The sequence below is a fragment of the Dendrobates tinctorius genome, unplaced genomic scaffold (assembly GCF_039654945.1).
Source record: "Dendrobates tinctorius isolate UK_male_01 unplaced genomic scaffold, ASM3965494v1 ptg000164l, whole genome shotgun sequence".
NCBI classification, from domain to species: domain Eukaryota; kingdom Metazoa; phylum Chordata; class Amphibia; order Anura; family Dendrobatidae; genus Dendrobates; species Dendrobates tinctorius.
Window position 1 is genome coordinate 475,084 of NW_027361831.1, and position 23,124 is coordinate 498,207.

Below are 23,124 nucleotides of genomic sequence, written 5' to 3' on the forward strand. Positions count from 1 at the left end.
CCCCATCCCTTATGGGAAATATGCAAAAGCATGTAAATCAACAGCCGCGGAGACACCATCACATGTTTCTCAACGCAAGCAATGACTAGCCAGGTCTTTCCCCGGGAAGGAACAACCACGGGAAGGGCAGTCTCCAATGAAGGAAACCACCTATGCCAAAACATGGTATCCATCCACAGACAGCTGTTTCGGGGTATTGCCCCTCATCAGTGTGGAGTAGGAAACTGGCTAGTAGGAGCAATGCCTAGTGAAAGGCTATGAACATAAGGATGAGTGACCTCATGGAGATCAACATCCAATAAGGCTAGTTTCACACTTGCGCCGTTGTAAATGCTGCGATATTTTGTCGCATCATCATGCGCATTGCGACAAAAAACTCAGCGTTTGTATGCGTTTTCAAGCGTTTTTCCATGCGTTTGCATTTTTTATGCGCATGGGTTGTCTAGGTGTCACATTTCACAGGAGGAAAATCCTTGAAAATTTCTAGCAACAGACTCCACCAATGGGATACCAGTGTGCGTGTGTCATGGGAATTCTTTATATAGACCCTGTTTACAGCCGAATTCATCACATTTTCTTGTATTTTCCTTTATGAAACATGGATCTGCACTGGAAGAGTTTTCACTTCAGCTTGGATCTGGACATTGTGATGGCTCAGGTTAAGCAGTTGCTTGCCATCAACAAAGGGAGAGAGAGACAGCGAAGACAGCAGCGGCGGCGTTTGTGGATACATCCGATTATTAAACTCTGGGAGAGCCGTGGAGCGTACCACACCCTCTACAGCGAGCTCCAGGCAAACCCGGTGAAATTTACTGACTACACCCGGATGTCCCAAAAAGCTTCAGGGATTTGCTTGGTCTTGTCCAAGAATCCATCCGGAGACAGGACACACAGCTCAGTCGTGCGATTCCTCCTGAAGAACGGCTCCTGGTCACATTACGGTTTGTAATATTGCAAAACCAATGCCTGCGTAATTTTCTTTGTTGTGACATGTACTATTCCAAAGCCTGCAGAATTATTGTTCTGCCATGTAGTACACAAAAGACTGGCAGAATTATTTTTATGCCATGTACTAATATTTAAATATTAATTTTTGTTCTTTCTCTGTTTCGCAGGTTCCTGGCTACTGGAGAGAGCCTATCTTCACTCCACTTCCAGTACCTGATTGGAATCTCCACTTGTTGGGAATTGTTGGGGACACCTGCCGGGCTTTGTGGAACGTTCTTTGTCAAGAATTTATGCCCCTGCCCACCACCGAAAAGTGGTTTGAAATAGCCGAAAAATTCTGGACAGTCTGCAATTTCACTAACTGGGAGCGGTTGATGGGAAACACATCCAGATAATCAAACCCAAAAGAACAGGATCTGAGTACTATAACTACAAAAAATACTTTTCTACAGTACTCATGGCCATTGCGGATGCCAGATGTATGTTTGCAGCTGTGGACATTGGGGCATTTGGCAGTGGGAATGACTCCCAGGCTTTTAAGAACTCAGATATGGGCCGGAGGTTGCATGGCAACCATTTCAATTTCCCCATGCCACGGCCTCTTCCCAACACCGAAGGTCTGCCACAGCCATTTGTAATGGTTGGGGATGAGGCATTCCAGATGTGCCAAAACCTGCTCAAACCCTACTCCAGCCGGGACTTGGACCACACAAAAAAAATTTTTAATTACAGGTGACCAGGGCCAGAAGAACTGTAGAGTGTGCCTTTGGAATACTTGTCTCCAGATGGCGCATTCTCGGCACAGCCATTAATCTGAAACTGGAAACAGTGGATGAGGTGGTGAAGGCCTGTGTGGTTCTACATAATTTTGTAATGGCACCCGAACGTTGAACTCGATGATGCAGCTTCTAACCCATTGCCTGAATTAACTCAGCACCCTCTCAGGTCATCCGTTGAATTGGCCAAATGAGGGACCAATTTGCGGCCTACTTCATCTCAGATGTAGGACGGGTGGAATGGCAAGATCAAATGGTGTAATAATGTTTTCTTGTGTGTATGTTAATAAAAAAACCTGTTTTGATACCTGTACCGAGTGCACTCTGTCTTTTTACACTCCAATACAATAATCAACTGCCAGGTGTACCAGTGAATTCAGGATGCTGTGTTTTGTGCATCATGAATTTACTAGCTCTCCTGACCAGGTGACTATACACACACAAGTTGTATGACCTTTATCATCTCTACAGTTTGTATTCAATTTGCAGCGACGGTGGAGATAATACAACTAATATTTGAGTCACCTGGCCTGATGTTACAAATAGTGATTTGGGGATACACTAGCACTAGCATCCGTCACTCTTTACGACACCTGACCATGTGACTATAAATATTATTTGTAGGATAACCACTGTGGCTTGAGTTTGAATGCAGACTGGAGAGATAAAGTTTATACAACTTCTACAATCCCCAGGCCTGGTGTCTTGCTGAAGTGAGGACGCCCAAACTAACACATCCTGACTTCAGAATGTTATGAGTTAAACTGCAGCATCGCTACAATCTGCCTGAAATATATGCAGACTGAAGCGACGCTGCAGGTTAAAACTCATATGTGTATTCACCTGCCCAGGTGTGATAAATAGTTATGATACAAGGCCAGGGTATTGTAGATATGACGTGTATTTTCCCCATCATCTCCTCAGTTTATTAACCACACACTGAATAGAGGATGTGGTTAATTACAAGGTGTATCTAGAATCCCCTGGCCTTGTGTCACAAATAGTTAAATGATGATTGTAAAAACACACCATCCTCAACTAACTTTTTATGATACCTGGCAAGGTAAATATAGAATGCCTTAATAATAATAATAATCTTTATTTTTATATAGCGCTAACATATTCCGCAGCGCTTTACAGTTTGCACATATTTTCATCACTGTCCCTGATGGGGCTCACAATCTAAATTCCCTTTTGGAATTTCTTTGGAGTGTGGGAGGCAACCGGAGTACCCGGGGAGAACATACAAACTCCTTGCAGATGTTGTCCTTGGTGGGATTCGAACCCAGGACTCCAGTGCTGCAAGGTTGCAGCGCTAACCACTGAGCCACCGTGCTGCCCAGCACTCAACACCATCCTCTATTCAGTCTGTGCAATATAAGCATCCTGAAGAGACTGGTGGGGAAAATACAAGTCATATATTTGTGTTTTTGACCACACATATCTCCAGGAATGACACAAGAAACATGTGTCACTATAATGGAGCTATGTGTGGGCAAAAACGCAAAGTGTACGACGCATTGTGTGTACGGCGCAGTGTGTGTAGGCGGCGAAAGACACATTAATCAAAACGTATTAGGTGAAAGCAGAATTGCACATTTATTTAAAAAAAAAAAAAAATTTATTGTGAATGACGTTTGGAGGAAGATTGGGCTATTTTGGGGGTGTGGAGAGACGAGCAACGGCTGGAATGCGAGGAAAGGGTTCTAGGGGAAGGGGATGACGAAAGTAGTGGAGGAAGGGAGCTCAGGGATGGAACTGGAGGCTGGGTGAGACACATTAGGAGAGGGGGAGGGACAAAGTCTTTTTTATTTTTCTTGTGTGCATGAGTCTCCTGCCTGGACCTACTGCCACTGTGTGACCGCATTACAGTGCTTGACCGCCTTGAGCTGGTGGACCGTGGCCTTGATTGGTAAAAGAGGGAATGTGGGTCACCCCTCTGATGCTCGGTGGTGGCGGTGCTCCTAGAAGGAGGAGAAGTGTTGGCGGTGCTCCTAGAAGGAGAAGTGGTAGTGGTGCTCCTAGGAGGAGAAGTGGTGGCGGTGCTCCTATGAGGATGAGTGGTGGTGGCGGTGCTTCTACAATGATGAGGAGTGATGGTGGTGCTCCTAGAAGGAGAAGTGGTGGCGGTGCTCGTAGAATGATGAAGAGTGGTGGCGGTGCTCCTAGACGGAGAAGTGGTGGCGGTGCTCCGAATAGAAGAATAGGTGGTAGTGGTCCAAGCAGGTGCTGCGGTCGCGGTGCTCCAAGATGGTGGACCGGTGGTGGTGGTAGTGCTCAGACAGGAGCAGCGCTTGCCATGGTGGTGGTGGGGGTGGAGTGTCCAGCAGCACTTGGCTTTGGTATGGTGTAGTGTTGTCCGGCTTGGCTTTGAATGCAGGTGGCCGTGCAGTGGTATGCAGCAGAAGTCGGTAATGAGGTGTAGCGAGTCAGTGGTGGCACTGTTGGAAATGACACCACTGACTGCTGCACGTACCGATTCTGCTGCATAGCCTGCAAGTAAGCAGTGTTGCAGGCCTGCAACACATTCAGCTGTTGCTCAGGACTAAGGCGTTCCGCTATGCCCCGCTCAATTTTACTGAAAAATGGTGCGCTGGTCTGTTGAGGTCGGCCTCTAGATGGTCAAGGCGCTGTTTGACAGAGTGGAAGCGGTGTTCCATGTGGGTAAAACCACGTTCCATGAGTGAAAAACTGCTTTCTTGAGGCTGGCATGAAAGTCCTCGCTAAGTGCATAAACTCGGTCATGACATTCCTGTCCGAGGCCCTCTGCCGCTGGCGGGAAGTGCCCGCATAACCAGTGACAGAGACCTGGGACAGGGGAACACCTGATTGACCAGCTTCCTGGTCACCAGCTCTCCGTATGGCTGACCTGCAAGTTGCTTCCTGGCTGTCGGATGGCTAGGACGGGTCCACGGTCGTCCGATGAAGGACCGCTCCAGGGACACGTTGCAGGGTGCTGCTCCAGGTGCTGTAGAAAGAAAAGAAAAACATTACTATCATGCATTTACAAGAAGCTACTGCTGTGGAATAGAAAAGCACAAGTTTAAAAACAAAAAAAATTAGATAAATAAATACTTACGCTCTGGTGGCAAGGACCAGTCTTAGGAACGTCAACTCGCGATGATAGCGGTATTTTGTTCTGGTCCTTGCCGCTGAACCACTGCGAACCTGTCCCTCAGCACGAACATCAGTGTTGAAGCGGTCTTTCATCGAGCGCCAATGTGTGCAGACTTTGTTCACTGTTGGAAAAACAAAGAAAAAACGTTCTAAAACGCACTGATGGCAACATCTGTATCATCACACACACGAGTGAACATGGCAAACAGTCAATGCGCCATCACAAAAGAATTCAATAGACAATGCAGTCACTGTTGATCCTGATGACACTGTTGTGTTTCCTGCTGGAATATATCCAGCAGGAAACACAACAGTGTCATCAGGAACAAGAGTCAAAGCGGGATCAATACAGCAATACAATAGACAATGCAGTCACTGTTGATCCTGATGACACTGATGTGTTTCCTGCTGGAATATATCCAGCAGGAAACACAACAGTGTCATCAGGAATAAGAGTCACCGCGGCATCACAGAGCAGGGAAATACTAAACGCCTTTTTGGCACTTGGAGAGGCGCTGTCCCAGCCATCCATCAACGCTGCGGCCACCTCATTCTAGAGCTGCCGGGTCACCACAATGTCCTTGTACTGCTGGTCACGGCTGTCCCACAACGTGACACGCTCCTGGACCAGGCGGATCATGTGCTCGTTGTCCAGATAGACGTCTTCGTCCCGTTGTGGAACCTAGAAAAAAAATACATTATAATCTTGGAAATTTTTTTGAAGGAAAAAGATAGAAAAATAGAAATAAAAGAAGAAAGATAGAAGATGAAAAACAGGTCAGAAAAAAAGGAAGAGAAAAAAAAATAAAAAAAAGGGACATTCAAAGACTATATACTTACAATCCGTCTCCTCGCCGGGACTTGGCTAGGCTGCTCCCGCTGTTCGGCCTCACTTGCCGGGTCCGATGATGTTGTCTGAAAAAGAAAAAAAATTATTACAGATTTGTAGATGCAGCAGCTATACTTACCCAATGGCAGGAAGATACTCACCTCATGCTCTGCTTGGGTCAGTCCTTGCTGGGATAGAGAGTATTCCGATCCAGAAGACATGCTGCAATTAAAAAAAAAACATTACTACATAATATATTTGAAAGGAGAGGCAGACATTAGGTTTAAGAATACTCACATTCTTGGTGATGCAGATTGCATTCTGTGTCTTTCAGGCTGTCTTTTGCAGGCTGTCTCTTGCAGGCTGTCTTCCAGGCTGTCTGAAGAGTAGTGATATGGCACTGCAGACACCTTCTGTTATCTACACTCCTCCCAAACAATGTTGCTTGTGTAGGAGGGAGTGGTAGACAACTGTCTAGACATTGTTTATTCCAAAATCGCACGCGCTCAAAAGAGCTGTAGTGCGCATGACCAAGCGCACGCCAGTGACCCCATAGACTGTTGTTTTTTTTGTGCATTCCGTGCACATGCGTGCGCAGGCGCTTTTTTTAAGCGGTTGGCGGAACAAAAAATGCAACATGTAGCGTCTGGTGCATCTGTGCGCACACCTGGAAAATGCGCAGTGCACGAAAACGATGAACGTGTGCAAGCGCTAGACCCTGCGCCTGCTATGTTAAAGGTAGGGGACCATTGCGCGTGCGACCAATAGCGCACGATGCGCTGCGTGATAAAACGCTAGTGTGAAACCAGCCTAAAACCCAAAGATCAAAAGGGATTTCCTGTACACGAAAATGTACAGAATCTTATTCTCCATGAGTGGGGCCTCCCTGAATAAGGCCTTAGCGTTCCCTCAGAACTGAAAAACCGATTCCCCCTAGACGGGGATAGCACCTTATGGGAAATCCCAAAAGTAGATGTACAGGTGTCCAGGGTAGCTAAAAAGACAGCCCTTCCCTTTAAGGACTCTTCCCAGCTCAAAGATCCTATGGATCGGAAAATCGAGAGCTTGTTAAAGAAGTCCTGGGACACCTCTACCAATCTGCTTAAAACGAACATAGCCTCAACATGCGTGGCCAGATCCCTGTTCCTATGGCTATGCACCCATGAGGATCATCTGACACAGGGCTAAAATCATGGGAGGGGGCGACTTTACCTCCAAATCCAAACTATGCGCCATTCCCTTCAAAGGCCACTATGTGTTCGGTCCTGTCCTGGATGATATCCTAGACAAGGCTACGGATAAGAAGAAATCCCTTCCCGAACAAAAAAATCCTAAATAGCGTTCTTTTCGACAGGGCTGTGGAGTCGGAGTCAGTGTGCTCATTTTGGTGGAATCGGAGTCGGTGTAAAATGGACTGACTCCGACTCATAAAAAATATAATAAATTGGGTACAGTAGTTCAATGCAGAATGTGCTGAATATTTTTTCATATGAATTTGGGAAAGTTATGAAATGTCCTATAAATGGCTGTTCTATTCCTGATCTAAGGCTACATTCACACACAGAGTTTTTGCTGCGTTTTTTGAGGATGCGTTTTTCAGCTGCAAAAGCAGATCAGCTTTTTAAAAAACCGCATCACCTGAAAGGTTTTTTAGCTCATAGATAATGTTTTCAATAGCAAAAGCAGATTAGGAATCTGCTCTATCCATCCATTTATCCATATCTGTCTATCCATATCTTATCAATACCAAAAAGAATGAAAGCTGGGTAGCACACAGACTAACACTCATTTTTTTTTAGCACCAGTCAGGAACACCTCATAGCTGCCCAAAAGGACTCCCAGGACAGGCATTGCTCATCTTCAGTAACACATCAACATCAATTGATAGTTGGAATAAATAGACTGCATTCACCACATCTTCTTAAGGTGCAGGCTTTATTTTCAAGTGTAGGGGTGTGCAGTATGAGGTTCTGCGGAACAGTGTGAGGTTCTGCCCCCCCCCCTAGTTTTGATCCTGGCTACGCCTATGGTGTGAATGTAGCCTGAGGATCTAGCTTTGTCTTAGCTGAGATAAGTCAGTGCTGCACTCCAGCACCAGTGGAGCTCCTCCTCTACAGACAAGGGTACAAAGTAAACACATTCAGAAAGAAGGAAGGCCTGCACTCATCTCAGAAGAATTGCTAGAGTGAACGGATAACAAGATTAAGCTAATTACTTCTTAAAGCATATTTAAACTTTCAATAAACTGTGCATAAATCAATAGTCCAGTATACTGTATGTTCTCTCTGTATGCTTGATGCTTGTTTGTTTTTTCTTTGAGCTCATATACTTTTGGGAAGCTAGCTTTTATACAATATACAGGGAAAATACAGCAACAGGATTGATGAGGCTTATATGAGGACTTGTATAGGTATAGAAGCCAAAGCATCAAGTTATTAGCTCGGTTATCAGTTTCTTTTTTCCTTGAGTATGATACACAACAAACTTGCTCCCTCCCTCCTCCCCTCTTCATAGACTGTGAAGAATTTAGTGAGCTGTACCCTAAGAAAAGCCTTGGAACTTCAAAGTAAAGCTATCTAATGTAAAGTGTAAAATGTAAAGTGCTGCGGAATATGTCGGCGCTATAGAAATAAAATGTATTATTATTATCTAATAACATATTTTACAAACTTTATATTTGTCATCTGCACTATTGATTTATGCAAAGTTTATTTTATTTCTGTCTAAAATTATACAGTGGGGAAAGTATGTATTTGATATACTGTCGATTCCCACCTACAAAGAATGGAGAGGTCTGAAATTTTTAATCATAGGTACACTTCAACTGAGAGAAACAGAATCTACACACATTAAGTACCCCCATCCCCACTCTAAATCCCTCACACACATTAAATAACCCCCATCCCCACTCCAAATCTCAGCGAGAGACGTCAGCAGCGTGATCACGACCCGATCATGCTGCTGGCGTCACTCTGACCCGGCGGTCAGAGGTTCAATTGTACCGGGGTTTGTACAGATGCCAGTACGATTGATCTTTGGGAGCCGGCGAGTGGCATCTTCTCTGCGCCGGCTGTCAGCTTGACAGCCAGCATCGAGAACAGCTGACTTCCAGTCCGGGGGCGGCAGAATGCAGCCGACGGGGGAGACACTGTGGACCGCCGCATTAGGTGGCCCAACTGTGACCCCCTGCCGGCTGCGCCCTGGGCACATGCCCCAGCTGCCCCCCCTAGGTACGCCTCTGGCTGGATTCAAAACTGTGTATCATTTTAGTTCTACATTTGAGGGCATGAGAAGGGTACATTGGAGGTGAAGTTGCCAGGCCATTGAAATGTGTCTAGGTTGTACCTGACTGATGACGCCATGAATGTCATGTTGAGTGTAAAGTGTGACCTTGTAATCAAGAACTACAGTGTGTCCGTTAAGTCATGGTGCACTTTTGACCAGTCACAGGAAAGTATACAAGTGTACCAAGATCCCCGGATCTGATGCCCTTAGACTTTTACTTTTGGGGTTTATGTGAAGCAACGTGTACATAGAACGCATCAACGACATTAATCACTTAAAACAGAGAACCACAGACGTTACTCACTATGTTACACCAGACGTCCTTACCTGTGTGTGGCAAGAACTTCACTATCGTTTGGATGTGTGTATGGCAACAAATAGAGCCCACATCGAACTGCACTGAATAGGTATGAAACTGGGAGAGTTTTTCTTTTATTTGGACCAGTGATTTCTCATGTTTACACCAAAATATACAATAACATTTTTTTAGCTATCACCTCACATTTGAAGTCACTTTGAGGGGTGTACATGACAGAAAATACCCAAAAGTGACACAATTCTAAGAACTGCACCCCTCAAGGGTCATGATCCAGGCTGGGGTTTGGTTCTTGTCATTCTCTCCCCGGTCTGGTCATATAAGGGTTAAATTTCTCTGCCTCGTTTTGGGATCATAGTAACATAGTTTTGAAGGCTGAAGGAAGACCTTATGTCCATCTAGTTCAGCCTATTTTTAGTGCAGCTGTTCTGCATTGTTGATCCTGGGGAAGGCAAAAAACCCACAGAGTAGAAGCCAGTTTTCTCCATAGGGAAAAAAATTCCTTCCCCTAAGCTGGGTCAATCATCTACCTATAATATTATGTTATTCGTAATCTTCTATACTGTTACTCACAAGAAAAGCATCCATTCCTTTCTTAAATTCATTCAGTGAGTTGGCCATCACCACTTCCTCAAGATCTGTGTTGCTATTTCAGTTGTCATGATCCATGCTGGATGATGACAGATAAAAAGCACTAGTAACCTTTTTTTTCCTTAAGCTGGTGGTTTCAGTTCTAGTTTTGCCCCCGGTGGCCATTAGGGTCATTGCACTTGATGTTTTTCTTTGCTTTGCCTTTTTCCCCCGGTGGTCACTGGGATTATAGCAGCCTTTAGCCCCTGATCATTTGATCATTCCCTTTTCCTATATAGGGTCATTGTCTATGAGCAGGTGTTGGTGTTAGCGTCTTTTTGGGATTCCAACCACGGTGAAGGGAGTAGCTGGCTGAGATGTGAAGCCACTGCAGAAACCTGGTGAAGTTAGCAGCTGGCTTGAAAGTTTGAGCCACTGCTGAAACTGGTGTTGAACTCTGGCTGCCCGGTGTCTGCAGCAGAGTGAGATGGTGAACCGGCAGCTGGCTCTGAGGTGTCGAGCCACTGCGAAAAGTTAGTCCGGTGATGCACTCTGCTGCCTGGTGCTGCAGCAGAGCAAGATGTCTTTTTTTGTTTCCCCTGTTTGTATTTTTCCCTGGTGTGTATTAGTACAGCGGTGGGGCCAGTGCCTGCACGACCCAGCTCCCTAGCAAGAGATAGGTGTAGGGTGTGCTAGGGCGACAGGTATCCTGATTGGCGCCCGGTGCGGAACCGGTCTAGGGATCGTTAGGAGTGGAGGGACACTGACTCAGGGGAGTGCAGGAGGTCTCCACGTCCCTATTCCCTATCGCAGGGGCCACCGTTGTAACTGCTGCCCCTTTCTCCGTATCTTGCTGTTTCAGTTACACGTGCCGTGTCTTGTCATTTTAGTTAACGGTCTACGGGTCGTGTCACACAGGACAGGTCCCCCTGACATCAGCCCGCTGCAGCTGGCAGGCAGCGTCAGTTATAGTTCCTGCCCCAGGCTTGAGCAGCAGACCCCGTTACACCCTGGAAACAAAAAAATGAACATTTAACTTTTTTTCACAAACATTTTACTTCAGAACCAATTTTTTTTATTTTCACAAGTGTAAAAACAGAAAATGAGCCACAAAATTTGTTGTGCAATTTCTCCTAAATACACTGATACCCCATATGTTTGGGAAAACCACTGTTTGGGCGCATGGCTGAGCTCGGAAGGGAAGAAGCACCGTTTGACTTTTTCAATGTAGATTTGGCTGGAATTGACATTGGATGCCATGACGCATATGGAGAGCCCCTGATATGCCTAAACAGTGGAAACCCCTCATAAGTGACACCATTTTGGAAACTAGACCCCCCAAGGAACTTATCTAGATGTGTGGTGAGCACTTTTAACCCCCAAGGGCTTCACAGAAGATTATAACGTAGAGCCATAAAAATAAAAAAATCATATTTTCTCCACAAAAAATGATCTTTTTACCTCAAATTATTTTCCCAAGTGTAACAGGAGAAATTAGACCCCAAACGTTGTTGTGCAATTTGTACTGAGTGCGCTGATACCCCATATGTGGGGGGGGGGACCACTGTTTGGGCACATGGCAGGGAAGGAGCACAGTTTTGGAATGCAGACTTTGATGCAATGATCTGGGGGCGTTATGATGTGCCTAAACAGTGGAACCCCCAAATTCTAACTCCAACCCTAACCCCAATACACCCCTAACCCTAATCTCAGCCCTAACCCTAACCCCAATACACCCCTAACCCTAATCCCAACACTAACTAACCATAACACTAACCACAACTCTAACCCCAACACACCTCTAACCCTAATGCCAATCCCAACCCTAATGCCAATCCCAACCCTAATCCCATCCCTAACCCTAACTTTAGCCCAACTTACTTTAACTCTAACCCTAATGGGAAAATGGAAATAAATACATTTTTTTATTTTATTATTTTTCCCTAAGGGGGTGATAAAGGGAGGTTGTCACGATAATGTAAACATGATGTGTGGTTTTCTTTGTCATCACACCTTTCTAGAACATTCCATGGCTTTTTATCAACAGACATCCATTAGGTCTGTGCAAGACACGCTGTGGGTTTTCGACCCCCCCTCCTTCCCCCCCCTTTCAGCAGCTGCAGCTCTTTCTCTCCCTAGCCTGCATGTAATCCAACACTCCTTCCTCACCCCTCCCTAAGGAATGTGTTAATCAGCAGAGAGCAGTCCTTTGTGCATGTGCTTTCCCTTTGGAACGGTTTTATAAGCTCAGAAGAAGATGGCTGAGCCCGTTGAGGGAACACCAGGAGGTACCGGGGGGGAGGGGAATCGGGGACCCTGTTTCTCTCTCCTCTGATGTACGATCACATCAGACGAGAGAAATTAAATGGCAAATCTGACTTTTTTTCCCCTAATACTCCAAAGTCGAATTGCTATTCAAATTTCACATATTCCACATTGACATGCTTTATCATGATAGAGTGCAACCTTTTTTTGTATATTGTATATGGAGGTAGCTGCTCCTGGCATGTAAGGGAGAACCAGGACCGTAGTCGTGACCTGTACTCTGGTGGCAGCTGTGCCCAGCCCTTACCCTACATGAAATAATACTATGCTCCTCTGCATACGTGCGTCTCCAGATCCATCTTCACCTGGGCACTTCCCAGGCCATAACGGTCCCTCTTCTAGGTGACCCCCATCGATGGAGACAGTCTGAGACAACTTTAACACTTGCTTTACTTAGAATTTTGCACGTTACATCCACAGTTGGTACATCATAACATTTGCTGGCTTCCTGATCTTTCCCTTGCTTGTTGTCACTTCTGTGCAGTACACGCCCGGATCAGACTGTACTAGACTGCTTCCCAGTTTCTTCCAGGTCTGACCTCACTACAATGACATTTCCTTCAGCCTGTTTCGCCCCGGAAATGGATTCATCAATCAATACGCTCGGTGACCCCTGGTGAAGCATCCAGCCCGTCTGTACTGATCTCGTTGAAGCTCCAACTCCCTTCATCTTCTTAGTCCAGCCAACTTCTGTCCTAAAAGCATTGGCCCAGTCGGTAAGACGCCACATCTTCTTTTTCCTGTTCTGACTCACTGCTAAGACCTGCAGTAGCCGTGGGTAACATGGGCAATAACGGCTTAACGTTACATGACTGCCAAGCTGTCTGGGCCTATAGCCCATGTGGTCTCTTAGGCGCCCTGGTCCCATCTGACTTAACTTTCTACAAGCTTCCCTCTTACTACCCGGCAGCCCCTCCTATGATTAACCCTCTATGAACCTCCTATCAAGTCCCACTAGTATGCCCCATCTAGTGGCCCGCAACATTATTACAACTACCCAATCTATGGGGGGAACAATATACTAAAAGTGCCCTCCTCTAATGTCCCCAGAAGGATGCACTAACTTTCCCTGACTGTACATGCACAAATGACAAATAATATACATGCGGTATTATCATACAGGAACATGAGGAAATATATACAGTTATCTATACAATGGTAACATGTTCAAGTGGCAATACCATAAGGGATGAGCGGTAATACATAATTATATATCACAAAACTCAAGATAAAAAGCGGACGGCACCGCTGTTACCGTGTATCTTCAAATGATGTGCGGCATGCAGAAGCCCAGCAGCTGGGAATCTCGGGTGCCAGACCTGGAAACAGTCAATCCTGGGAATCCATGCAAAGAGAAAAGGTCGCACTCATCGAGACGGAAGTTTCACTGGTTTATTGACATATCATGAACATGTCAAGTCGGGGGAGTGACATAAGGAGTGCAAGAAAGGCTGACAACGGCCGTTTCGTGCTGCTCGAGCTCATCGAGCTCGAAACTTCCGTCTCGATGAGTGCGACCTTTTCTCTTTGCATGGATTCACATAATTATATATGTAGCAGTACCGCAAGCAATAATCATAACACATCTGTAAACATTAAGTACTGGAAGACACCTGTAGGGAAGGGAGGCATGAGAGGCATCATACCTTACCCTCTTACCCTCCTATTCACACTAGTCTGGATGTGCCAGTCAGTTTATTGTCATTAGAATATTTTGGTATCTAAATTATTCCTACGCATTGGAGAGAGGGCGATCATATAGGCCGCATGTCAAGAGCAGAGTCCACATGGATCTTCCTTCTGGATAGCCTGACACCAAAAGGCCTCAATTTTGAAATGGAGTTATATGCCTTCTAGAGTCAAATATATGTATATTCAAATTTTTTTTATTATTTTCCCTCTCGGTTCTTCTCAAAAAAATTTTTAAACACAATTTTATTACCATACAACTGGTTTTATAAACAAATAGTTTTGAATCTTATTGTAAAGTATTTATATTTTCTAACCATAATGTGTGTATGTGTGTGTGTGTGTGTCTCTATATATAAAACTGAATGTATGTGTGTTTCACCAACCAATCATGAAGCATTTTTCATTTCATCAGTGCTTTTCAAAAGAAGCTGAGTTTTGATTGGTTGCCATGAGCAACAGTTTTCCTTGCAACCAATCACTAAGCATCTCTCATTTCACCAGAGCTGGTTAAAAGAAGCTGAGCTGTAATTGGTTGCTATGAGCAAGTTTTCCCACTTGACAACACCTCAGAAGAAACTGACCAATTGGGAGAAATCTAGCATCCCTGGGTACATAAGCTCCTGGCTATTGTCTGCTCCCCAGAAAGGAGCAAAGGAGCAGAGAGCACATGACAGAAATGAATCCCCCCCTTCTGTGCCTATATACCCATCACATCCTCCATTCCATATGCCAATCTTCCCTCTTAAAGGGATCCCCGGTATGGAAGCTAGGACCGTTCCACTCAACTCTGTGGTTCTGACCCCAGGATCTCTTAAAGGGATCATTGGTATGGAAGTTAGGGCAAATCCATTTGCACTTTGGTTCTGACCCCAGGCCTCTCTTAAAGGGATTCCCGGTATGGAAGTCAAGCAATTGCCTTCAACTGCTCTGGTACTGACCCCAGGCTCTCTTAAAGGGATCTCCTGTATGGAAGTTAGGGCAAATCCCTCAGCGCTCTGATTCTGACCCCAGGGCTCTATTAAAGGGATCATTGGTATGCAAGTCACGGCAAATCCACTCAGTGCTCTGGTTCTGATCCCAGGCTCTCTTAACCCCTTCCTGACATCAGACGTACTATCCCGTCCATGGGACCTGCGCCCCTATGCCGATGGACGAGATAGTACGTCTCAGCGATAAGCGGCGCCCACGTGGTGAGCGCCGCTGATTGCGTCCGGGTGTCAGCTAATTATCACAGCTGACACCCGGCACAATGTGTCAGGGGCGGTCACGGACCGCTCCCGACACGTTAACCCCTTGCACACCGTGATCAAACATGATCGCGGTGTACCGGGGGTTAAAGGGAAGCATCCGTGCTTCCCTGAGCCCCCCACAGCAGTGCAGCGCTGCTGCGGGGGGTGCCTTCCCCGCAGGCCCCCGAATCCAAGATGGCGACGGGGGCCTTCGAGGGCCTGCAGGGAGCCGGCTTCCTCAGTGCCTGCAAAGCGCAGGCATGAGGAAGTCTGCAGCAGTGCCTGTGACAGATCGCTGATCTGTCACATTGCAATAAAGTTAAAAAAAAAGTGTTAAAATAATTTTTTTAAAAAATCGCCAAATAAATTAGAAAAAAAAAAAATTCCCCCAATAAATCCATTTTTTGGAAATAAAAAAAACAAAACAATAAAAGTACACGTATTAGGTATCGCCGCGTCCGTAACGACCTGCCCTATAAAACTGTCCCATTACTTAACCCCTTTAGCGAACCCCTTAAAAAATAAAAATGAAGCAAAAAATAAAGATTTATTATAATACCGCCAAACAAAAAGTGCAATAACGCGCAATCAAAAAGACGCATATAAATATCCATGGTACCGCTGAAAACGTCATCTTGTCCCGCAAAAAACGAGCCGCCACACAGCATCATCAGCGAAAAAATAAAAAAGTTATAACTCGCAGAATAAAGCGATGCAAAAATAATTATTTTTTATATAAAATAGTTTTCATTGCATAAAACTGACAAAACATAAAAAACGACCTAAATGAAGGATCAACCTTATTCTCATTTGCACAAGGAAAGACTAGAAGCAATGGGATGAAACTGAATGGGAAGAGACACAGATTAGATATTAGAAAAAACTTTTTGACAGTTAGAGTGATCAATGGGTGGAACAGGCTGCCACGAGAAGTGGTGAGTTCTCCTTCAATGGAAGTCTTCAAACAGAGGCTGGACAGACATCTGACTGGGATGATTTAGCGAATCCTGCTTTGAGCAGGGGGTTGGACCAGATGGCCCAGGAGGTCCCTTCCAACTCTACGATTCTATGATTCTATGATTCTAAGTATTGCTGTAACCGTACTGACCCGAAGAATAAAACCGCTTTATCAATTTTACCGCAGGCGGAACGGTGTAAACGCATCCCCCAAAAGAAATTCATGAAACGTTGGTTTTTGTTCATTCTGCGTCCCAAAAATCGGAATAAAAAGCAATCAAAAAATGTCACGTGCCCGAAAATGGTACCAATAAAAACGTCAACTCGTCCCGCAAAAAATGAGACCTCACATGACTCGGTGGGTCAAAATATAGAAAAATTATAGCTCTCAAAATGTGGTGATGCAAAAACTATTTTTACAATATAAAGCGTCTTTTAGCGTGCGACAGCTGCCAAACATAAAAACCGCCATAAATAGTAAATCAAACCCCCCATTATCACCCCCTTAGTTAGGGAAAAATAATAAAATAAAAAAAAGTATTTATTTCCATTTTCCCATTAGGGTTAGGGCTGAGATTAGGGTTAGGGGTGTGTTGGGGTTCGGGTTGGAGTTAGAATTGGGGGTTTCCACTGTTTGGGCACATCAGGGGCTCTCCAAATGCAACATGGGGTCTGATCTCAATTCCAGCCAATTCTGAGTTGAAAAAGTCAAATGGTGCTCCTTCCCTTCCAAGCTCTGCCATGCGCCCAAACAGTGTTTTACCCCCACATATGGGGTATCAGCCTACTCAGGACAAATTGCAAAGCAACTTTTGGGGTCCAATTTCTCCTGTTACCGTTAGGAACATAAAAAATTGGGGGCAAAAATATCATTTTTGTGGAAAAAAATGATTTTTTTATTTTCACGCTCGGGCGTTATAAACTTCTGTAAAGCACTTGGGGGCTCAAGGTGTTCACCACACATCTAGACAAGTTCTGTGGGGGATCTAGTGTCCAAAATGGGGTCACTTGTGGGGAGATTCAATAGTTTAGGTACATCAGGGGCTCTCCAAACGCACATGACACCCGCAGACCATTACATCAAAGTCTGCATTCCAAAACGTCACTACTTCCCTTCCGAGCCCCGACGTGTGCCCATACAATAGTTTTCTCCCACATATGAGGTATCAGCATACTCAGGACAAATTGGACAACAACTTTTGCGGTCCAATTTCTCCGGTTACCCTTGGGAAAATAAAAAAATTGGGGACTAATTGATCATGTTTGTGGAAAAAATACGATTATTTTATTTTCATGCCCGGGCATTATAAACTTCTGTGAAGCCCTTGGGGGTTCAAAGTGCTCACCACACATCTAGATAAGTTCCTTAGGGGGTCTAGTTTCCAAAATGGGTTCATTTGTGGGGGGTTTCCACTGTTTAGGTACATTAGGGGCTCTCCACAGGCAACATGACACCAGAAGACCATTCCATCAAGGTCTGCAATCCAAAATGTCACTACTTCCCTTCCGAGCCCCGACGTGTGCCCATACAGTAGTTTTCTCCCACATATGGGGTGTCAGCGTACTCAGGACAAATTGTACAACAACTTTTGGGGTCCAATTTCTCCTGGTACCCTTGGGAAAATAAAAAAATTGGTGACTAAAAGATCATGTTTGTGGAAAAAATACAAATTTTTTATTTTCACGCCTGGGCGTTATAAACTTCTGTGAAGCACTGGAGGGGTCAAAGTGCTCACCACACATCTAGACAAGTTTCTTGGGGGGTCTAGTTTCCAAAATGGGGTCATTTGTGGGGAGGTTTCCACTGTTTTGGTACATCAGGAGTTTTCCAATCGCGACATGGTGTCCGATCTCAATTCCAGCCAAAAACGTCAAATGGCGCTGCTTCCCTTCTGAGCTCTGCCATGCGCCCAAATAGTGGTTTACCCCCACATGTGGGGTATCAGCGTACTCAGGACAAATTGCACAATAACTTTTAGGGTCCTGATACCCTTGGATAAATAAGAATTGAGGGTGAAAAGATCATTTTTGTGGAAAAAATATGATTTTTTAATTGTACCGCTGTACGCTATAAACTTCTGTGAAGCCCTTGTGGGTTCAAAGTTCTCACCACATATCTAGATAAGTTCCTTGGGGGGGTCTAGTTTCGAAAATGGGGTCACTTGTGGGGGGTTTCCACTGTTTAGGTACATCAGGGGCCCTCCAAATGTGACATGGCGTCCGATCTGAATTCCAGCCAATTTTGCATTGAAAAAGTCAAACGGCGCTCCTTCCCTTCCGAGCTCTGCCATGCGCCGAAACAGTGGTTCCCCCCCCACATATCAGGTATCAGCGTACTCAGGACAAATTGCACAATAACTTTTGCAGTCCAGTTTCTCCTGTTACCCTTGGTAAAATAAAAAAAATTGAACCTGAAGTATTTTTTTTGTGAAAAAAAGTTAGATGTTCATTTTTTTTTTAAATATTCAAAAAATTCCTGTGAAGCACGTAAAGGGTTAATAAACTTCTTGAATGTGGTTTTGAGCACCTTAAAGGGTGTAGTTTTTAGAATGGTGTCACCTTTGGGTATTTTCTATCATATAGACCCCTCAAAGTGACTTCAAATGTGATGTGGTCCGTAAAAATAAAATGATTTTGCAAATATGAGAAATCGCTGGTCAATTTTTAACCCTTATAACTTCTTAACAAAAAAAAATTTTGGTTCCAAAATTGTGCTGATGTAAAGTAAACATGTGGGAAATGTTACTTATTAAGTTTTTTGTGCCAGATATCTCTGTGATTTAAGGGCATAAAAATTCAAATTTGGAAAAATGTGAAATTTTCAAAATTTTTGCCAAATTTCTGTTTTTTTCACAAATAAACGCAAGTTACTTGAATGAAATTTTACCACTAACATGAAGTACAATATGTCACGAGAAAACAATGTCAGAATCACCGGGATCCATGGAAGCGTTTCAGAGTTATTACCTCATAAAGGGACAGTGGTCAGAATTGTAAAAATTGGCCTGGTCATGAACGTGCAAACCACTGTTGGGGGTGAAGGGGTTAAAGGGATCCCCGGTATGGAAGGGAGGGCAAATCCACTCTGCGCTTTGGTGGCTCTGGCTGACGGGATGATGTGGGATATTAGGGGTAGTAGTCCGGTGGCTCTGGCTGACAGGATGATGTGGGATATTAGGGGGAGTAGTCCGGTGACTCTGGCTGACGGGATGATGTGGGATATTAGGGTTCATAGTCCGATAGCTCTAGCTGACGGGAGGATGTGGGATATTAGGGGTAGTAGTCCGGTGGCTCTGGCTGACGGGATGATGTGGGATATTAGGGGTACTAGTCCGGTGGCTCTGGCTGACGGGATGATGTGGGATATTAGGGGTAGTAGTCCGGTGACTCTGGCTGACGGGATGATGTGGGATTTTATAGTGAATGTGGCTATACGGAGTGAGCGGGGCTATACACTCAGCTGTATATATATAGATACAATCATTATAATTTGTTATAACTAACCATAGTTAAGGCCCTGTTACACACAACGATGTCCCAGCGATCCCACCAACGATCCGACATGGATGGGATCATAGGGAAATAGCTGATCGCTGGTGAACTGTCACACAGACAGACTCGCCAGCGATCAGGGCCAGTGCGCAAGCTGGTTTCCAAGGTAAACAGCAGGTATCCAAGCGCGGAGCTCTTAGATACCCGCTGTTTACCTTGGAAACCAGCTCCAAGCGTCGCTGATCGTTGGTCTCTCGCTGTCACACGCAGCAATGCGTGCTGGCCAGCGGGAGACCAACGATCAAAAAACGGCCCAGGACGTTCGAGCGCGATACCCGGCAGGGGGGGCCGGTCGCTGATACAAGTCACACATAGCGATCTCACTGTTTGTGACAGGGCCTTTCGTTACTATGCTCGGACAGCACCGGGCTCTTCAGCTAGTGTGTGTGTGTGTGTGTGTGTATACATATATACGGTACAGACCAAAAGTTTGGACACACCTTCTCATTCAAAGAGTTTTCTTTATTTTCATGACTATGAAAATTGTAGATTCACTCTGAAGGCATCAAAACTATGAATTTCCACATGTGGAATTATATAATTAACAACAAAGTGTGAAACAACTGAAAATCTGTCTTATATTCTAGGTTCTTCAGAGTAGCCACCTTTTGCTTTGATTACGGCTTTGCACACTCTTGGCATTCTCTTAAAAAAAACTCTTTGAATGAGGTGTATCCAAACTTTTGGTCTGTACTGTATATATATATGCGGGTGTCTATTTACAGTATCTACGTTATTTCTAATGTTAATAATAAACTTTTCTAACAATGTTTTATATTATTACATACTTTCATAAATAGAATCTGTGCATCTTTATATAGATGGCCCACAAATTAACCCCTTCTAATATACAAGCACAATGTACTCAGAACACAACAGGTCATCAGACACAGAACTCATCACTCAAGGGGTTAAGGAAGTCTCTGATGGAGGAGGCGATCATCCTAGATTCCATACCGCTCCCTCTGTGCAGCCTGGAGCAATTTCCCTGACAGAGGGGCACGCATTCTTCCCAGAAACGCCTTGGGTTCCTTTTTGTCCCCTTTGGGACACCGTACTGTGTGACGTCACACTCTTTTCACTGCCACTGTCCATTTTGGATTGAGGCCCCCAGGCCGGAGTGTTCCGTAGCTCCGCACACTTGGCTTCTCTCCTCACAGCAGTGTGCCTTCCTCCAGCGCTAAGGACGCCGCTCTCATCCGTCAGCCTGTCCAGCCACATCGCTGCCAGCAGGACTTTCCTGTCACCTCAGCCCTGAGTGAGTCTCCTAACAGTGTAATAACCCGGCGTCACCGCTGGGAGCGCCTTGGCGCCTGCGCACGAGTGTATACACCGGGCTGGGAGCTTATAGAAGCAGAGGCCTGTACAGTGTAATCTCCATGATGTGATCCCAGCCCCATGGTATAGTAACCTCCACCACCAATAGAGCTGTTATCTCCCAGTGGCCACGGAGCGCAGCGTTCCCTCACACCGTACAACCACAGAGCGCAGCGCCCCCTCACACCGTACAACCATAGAGCGCAGCGCCCCCTCACACCGTACAACCACAGAGCGCAGCGCCCCCTCACACCGTACAACCATAGAGCGCAGCGCCCCCTCACACCGTACAACCACGGAGCGCAGCGCCCCCACACACCGTACAGCCACAGAGCGCAGCGCCCCCTCACACCGTACAACCATAGAGCGCAACGCCCCCTCACGCCGTACAGCCACAGAGCGCAGCGCCCCCTCACACCGTACAGCCACAGAGGGCAGCGCTCCCTCACACCGTACAGCCACAGAGGGCAGCGCCCCCTCACACCGTACAACCATAGAGCGCAGCGCCCCCTCACACCGTACAACCATAGAGCGCAGCGCCCCCTCACACCGTACAACCATAGAGCGCAGCGCTCCCTCACACCGTACAGCCACAGAGGGCAGCGCCCCCTCACACCGTACAACCATAGAGCGCAGCGCCCCCTCACACCGTACAACCATAGAGCGCAACGCCCCCTCACGCCGTACAGCCACAGAGCGCAGCGCCCCCTCACACCGTACAGCCACAGAGGGCAGCGCTCCCTCACACCGTACAGCCACAGAGGGCAGCGCCCCCTCACACCGTACAACCATAGAGCGCAGCGCCCCCTCACACCGTACAACCATAGAGCGCAGCGCCCCCTCACGCCGTACAGCCACAGAGCGCAGCGCCCCCTCACGCCGTACAGCCATAGAGCGCAGCGCTCCCTCACACCGTACAACCACAGAGCGCAGCGCTCCCTCACACCGTACAACCATAGAGCGCAGCACCCCCTCACACCGTACAACCGTAGAGCGCAGCGCTCCCTCACACCGGACAACCACAGAGCGCAGCGCTCCCTCACACCGTACAGCCACAGAGCGCAGCGCCCCCTCACGCCGTACAGCCACAGAGCGCAGCGCCCCCTCACGCCGTACAACCATAGAGCACAGCGCCCCCTCACGCCGTACAGCCACAGAGCGCAGCGCCCCCACACACCGTACAACCATAGAGCGCAGCGCTCCCTCACACCGTACAACCACAGAGCGCAGCGCCCCCTCACACCGTACAACCATAGAGCGCGGCGCCCCGTCACGCCGTACAGCCACAGAGCGCAGCGCCCCCTCACACCGTACAACCACAGAGCGCAGCGCCCCCTCACACCGTACAACCACAGAGCGCAGCGCCCCCTCACACCGTACAACCATAGAGCGCAGCGCTCCCTCACACCGTACAGCCATAGAGCGCAGCGCCCCCTCACACCGTACAACCACAGAGCGCGGCGCCCCCTCACACCGTACAACCACAGAGCGCGGCGCCCCCTCACACTGTACAACCACAGAGCGCAGCGCCCCCTCACACCGTACAACCATAGAGCGCGGCGCCACCTCACACCGTACAACCATAGAGCGCGGCGCTCCCTCACACCGTACAGCCACAGAGCGCAGCGCCCCCTCACACCGTACAACCACAGAGCGCAGCGCTCCCTCACACCGTACAACCATAGAGCGTAGCGCTCCCTCACACCGTACAGCCATAGAGCGCAGCGCCCCCTCACACCGTACAGCCGCAGAGGGCAGCGCCCCCTCACACCGTACAACCATAGAGCGCAGCGCTCCCTCACACCGGACAACCATAGAGCGCAGCGCCCCCTCACACCGTACAACCATAGAGCGCAGCGCCCCCTCACACCGTACAACCGTAGAGCGCAGCGCTCCCTCACACCGGACAACCACAGCAATTCCTACTAATCAGACTTTATTCCTAAACCTCATTTAGTTGTGTAAAAAGTTGTTTTCATTTGTGAATTATCCCAATATCCATCTGCACCCAGACCAAGGGAGATTTGGTGATGGAATCAGCGCCACAGACTTCTTTATCTACACATTGAGTTGTTTCTGTCTCCACAGTGTTTCCCACAGATCTGTGTGTCTGCCCTGCAGCTTGTTCCTTGTGTCATTTTTATTCACATCTACTAGCAGCGCCGGGCATAAACTGTCTTCCAAATTATTATGCAAAAAGAGTTTAGGAGT

General features: G+C 46.6%; 1 protein-coding gene across 3 annotated transcripts in view; it reads left to right on the forward strand.

The window, feature by feature from the left end:
• The window catches only part of LOC141053013 (uncharacterized), a 230,009-nt gene that overhangs the window by 128,222 nt on the left and 78,663 nt on the right, over window positions 1-23,124 (forward strand). Inside the window, exon 1 of one of the 3 annotated variants that reach the window (XM_073550342.1) lies at window positions 20,662-20,854. The exons of 1 other annotated variant lie outside the window; for it this stretch is intronic. The gene's annotated coding sequence lies outside the window, so the exon portion shown is untranslated. One more of the 3 variants, XM_073550344.1, reaches the window with a different exon arrangement.